Below are 5,071 nucleotides of genomic sequence, written 5' to 3'. Positions count from 1 at the left end.
GTAAATCAAATCGTCAACATAGCTATCCCATGTGACACTGTAATCGTAGCTGGGGATTACAACCTTTCTAGGCTCGAATGGATATATGATGACGAAGTGGAAGGATACTTGCCAACCAACGCTTCTTCCGAGCAGGAGTTAACTCTAACTGAAACTTTGATTGCTAGTGGCTTAAAGCAAATCTGCAATGTATCAAATTCGAACGGAAGACTTCTTGACTTGGCATTTGTAAGCGACAGTAACGAAGCTATGCTTATTGAAGCACCGTTCGTTCTACGTCTGGACTTTCGTAACCCGGTTTATCATCTCCAATCTGCAGTAGAAAAAAATGGACTTAGATTTTGACTTCTCTCGCTGTGACTACGAGGCTGTGAATAACGAGCTTAATTCACTAGGTTTGTTCCAGACACTCAGTAGAGACGATATTAACACCTCGATTACATCATTCTACAACGGGGTCTTCGACACGATAAGCAGGTATGTTCCTCTTCGTAGATCTTTACCTCGCAGGACGTACAAGCTACTCGGTGGAACGCTGAACGCGTCGCAGGTTTTTCCGTAACCGGACTGCGACAAATAGAGCTCTTCTGCAAACCGTTGAATCGGAGTACGAAAATCTCGTGTCGTCTACCTTTCGTGAGTATGTTCACCGTGTACAAAATGAAGTTAAATCGAACCCGTCAGCTTTCTGGCGCTTCTTCAAAACCAGGAAAAATCGCATGCGATGATATTCACTGTGAGTTTTGTTGATTTTAGATCAAATGATATCGCTGAATCTGCTGAACTATTCGCAAGTTTTTTCAAGTCGGTGTACACTACGAACCATCCTCCAGATTCGACAGACCTTCTTAACTCTCTTCCATTATACAACATGAACTTTCCGCGCCCCACATTCTCCGTAGCTGAAATTTCATAAACATTAGAAGCTGTCGATCCATCGAAAGGTCCAGGTCCAGATAGACCACCTCCTGTTTTCATTCAACGATGTGCTGACGTATTAAGATTGCCTGTTGGCATTTTGTTCAACATGTCGCTTGCGCTAGGAGTCTTCCCAGATGAATGGAAAATATCAGCAGTTACTCCAGTTCATAAGACGGGTAGCTCCCATAATATTGAAAACTATCGTCCAATCTCGATTCTTAGTTGTGTGATTCATGAACGTATGAATGTGGCTGCTAAACCTGTTATCTCCAAGTACGAACATGGCTTTGTACGAAATCGCTCAACTGTAACAAACCTGATGACCTACACTAGCATGCAGAATTCTAATCTAAAGAAGAGGTGTCAAGTTGACAGCATTTACATCGACTTTTCGAAGACTTTCGATAAAGTTCCTCACGGATTAACTTTAAAGAATTTAGAACGTTTGGGGTTTCCTGACTGGATTGTCACTTGGCTGCGTTCTTACCTGATTGGTAGATCATCCTTCATTAAATTAGGCACTGTCTCATCCAATACATATCCTACGCAGGCCTGGTAGCGGGCCACTTTTTAGTGACTTGGTCACTTTTTTCGGGTAAGTCACTAAAAAGTCTCTTTTTTCGAGCTCAAGTCACTAAAGTCACTTTTTCTCGTAAAAAGTCACTATTTTCAACTATTTTTATCAAAATTAAAGTTTGGGTTCTAAGTCCAAGATTGATCAAAATTAAAGATTCTTAAGGTACATCATCCTAGCATGGGAAAATAAATTTCAAATAATGTAACGCTTTGTATACTCGTCGATAAAGTTGCTGGGTGTATAGAAAATGAACTACTAAGGCTTGTTAGATCGAGAGTCGCTCTTAACTTCTTCTTGCCTTCAAATTCCCACTAAAACCTGGCCAGTTTTAACTTGTTCATTAGCTTTTTAATTATAATTTAATGACAAAATTATGTGCCACTATTCATGAATGTACTGACGGGCCCTCCTTAGCCGTGCGGTAAGACGCGCGGCTACAAAGCAAGACCATGCTGAGGGTGGCTGGGTTCGATTCCCGGTGCCGGTCTAGGTAATTTTCGGATTGGAAATTGTCTCGACTTCCCTGGGCATAAAAGTATCATCGTGTTAGCCTCATGATATACGAATGCAGAAATGGTAACTTGGCTTAGAAACCTCGCAGTTAATAACTGTGGAAGTGCTAAATGAACACTAAGCTGCGAGGCGGCAATGTCCCAGTGGGGGATGTAATGCCAATGAAGAAGAAGAAGAAGATTCATGAATGTATATACTGTGTGGTAAGCAGAATGCGATCGAGAATCCAAACATATTTCAAAAACTTGTTATCTCCATAATCAATTAAATTCATATTTAATCTTTTTAATCCTCCATGAACTTCCTGGTGTTTCAAAAAATCCAGTAGTGAGCAAGGAACTGCTCAAATGATCAAACGATCAGTTCTTGAAGATTTCACAAAATATATTCTGATGTATGCAATCACTTTGAAAATTCAAATAAAATAACTGTGAAATTTAAAATATTTTGACATTTTGAATTTGATTTACCGTTTGAAGCTTTTTTTTAACGTATTTTAGAAGCCTGAACAAACTATTTAGGTTTAAAAATAATTCTTTGGCATCCGGCAAGAATCTGGGCTATGGTTACCATATTTAAGTCACTCATTTTGAATTTATTGTTTACCAACATTCCTAGATTAAGTATAGAAACTCCCTGATTTTTTTGGAGCAGGTTCCAAAATTTTCCTCTGCATGTTACTTCAAGCTTTAAATCTCGAAAAATATATACAAATTTCTTACTACGCTGGCTGCTGTTCAATATATTTTATGATTTCGCAATGCTATTTCTGGCAACAGTCTATTTTTTTGAATGGCAACATTTTTTGGAATTTGAAAAGTTTTTCAAACCAACAGAGGGACCTATTTTAGATTTATAAGCTTTGTGAGTCAAAATAATTTGATATCTAGCAATTATTTATATAATTTTCAAACATAAAAAAATATTTTCACATACAGAGATTGTAGGAAGAAGTTCGAAGACATACAATACATTGTTCCCCACAATAGTGTAGATCTTGTTGCAAAATTGTTGTTCTGTAATTCTGTGTAAACATTTTGTTAATCACTTCCTGCTTATTAACTCCATAGAAAAGTTAATTTTGATTTTTTTTCTACAATAACAAGTGTTACTAGTAAAAGCATTCCAAATCTTATTCATTTAGTTCTCACGTGCGAGTAAACTCGTTTGCAATTTAAAAGGAGCTTGGGTTTTCATGGGAAATCGCTTCGTTTCACTCATTTACCGAAAAATCAATCGAGGCGAAAATACAAAAAAAAAATCTAAGGAAATTCATTTGGATGATTCGAATCATGCAAAATTTTGTCTTGATTCAAATCGTACATGAGTTTTGAGGTCATGAGTGTCTCTTGACCCTGACTGAAAGTCACTATTTCTCGGGTACTTATTCAAAAGGACGTATGTGATTTTGTAAACAAAGATTCAAACGTCGATTTGTTCAATCTGATAGCCCTCCCACGCAAACCATCACCACATACAGGCAGGGAAAGCCTTCGGCTACCTGTTGGTGGTGTTAGTTTGCGTGGGAGTGCCATCAGATTGGATAAATCGACGTTTCAATCTTTGTTTACAAAATCACATACGTCCTTTTGAATAAGTACCCGAGATTTGGTCACTTTTTCTGCAAATGAAAGTCACTATTTGGACCCTTTTTTCGTCAACGTTGGTCACTAAAGTCACTATTTTGAGCAGCATTGATCGCTACCAGCCCTGCCTACGCCATCCGGAGTGCCACTAGGCAGTCACCTACACGGACAGATAAATCAACCCAAACTTTGAGTTCAATATACGCACTGATGAGAATATCGCAGGAAAAATTTACCCAAAATTGGGTAGTTTTCCCTTTCTTTCCCATGATTGCTATCAAAACTAGAGCAAGATGCAAACACCTCAACGAGGTTGCTCAGCCCAATAACCCAAATTTGAGTAAATTCAATATTCTCTATTTTGGGTTGTTCAAGGTACACTTTGGATAAATTAAACTCAGCTTTGGGTAAATTGTTTACATGGGATTAAAGGCAAACTACCTAGTGCCAGAAAAGTAATTTTACTCAAATTTGGGTTATTGGCCCAAACTACGGTTTTGAGTGCAAACAACCCACTTTTGGGTAGTTTTGGTTTTCAGTCATCATCATCATTCATCATCATCTTCGTGAACGATTTATGTCCAAAGCAGTTTCGTTCGTTTTGCCCTCAGGCGATCCCATGGAATAATCCTTTGAGGTTACCGCACTAAGAAAGAGCGATACCAACTGATTCGACTCTAAACCCATCAACAACGACGTGGAGATTTGCAGAGGGTTTTTGCATTCGACATTATAAACAACCACGTGGACTGCCCTGAGCTCTTGCAGCAAGTTAACTTTCATGTTCCAGCCCGTCGCTCCCGCCAACGTCAGCTCTTCCAACACTCCACAATGTTTGGGCAAAATCACCCGCTTGAACGTTGCTTCAACCTCCTCAACGACATTGATTGGTTTGATTTTCATTGTAGTAGAACGATATCCAAAACTAGATTAGGGCAATTTTTTTGTTAGCATATAAGTTTTAAACCAGTCTGTACAGTCAATACTGAAGATGAAGATAAATAATAGTAAAAAAATATCACCAAATTTAAATTTGAATCTTGGAAACACTGAAGACGTTTTACAGAAGAAAACTTCATACGTATTTGTCGACTGAGAATGGGGTTATGTAGTAAGCGGTAATAGAAATAATTGTAATAGAAAAAATTGTATAACCTAAAGTTTTGAAAACAACTTTAAGATTTTGTTCAGCGGTGCAGCCAAAATTTTTGATAATATAAAGTCTGGTTTAAGTTTAAATTTGTTTCGAAATTCCGCGGAATTCCGTTAAATTTCGTTAGAAGCTAGTTTTTTCTAGCGAAATATTTGCAATTTTACGAAACGAAACGAAATCAAGAAATCTGATTTCGCCATGCTCAAATTCCGCGAAATTCCGCGGAATTTCGTTTCGAATCACCTGAAACGAAATTTTTCGAAATACCGCATATGCTTACCAGCATATGATCTCGAATAGTCGAGTCCGATTCTACGAGTT

Source organism: Armigeres subalbatus, unplaced genomic scaffold (genome assembly GCF_024139115.2).
Source record: "Armigeres subalbatus isolate Guangzhou_Male unplaced genomic scaffold, GZ_Asu_2 Contig274, whole genome shotgun sequence".
NCBI lineage: Eukaryota > Metazoa > Arthropoda > Insecta > Diptera > Culicidae > Armigeres > Armigeres subalbatus.
The sequence above is the reverse complement of the archived record's forward strand: the minus strand, read 5'-3'. Positions refer to the sequence as shown.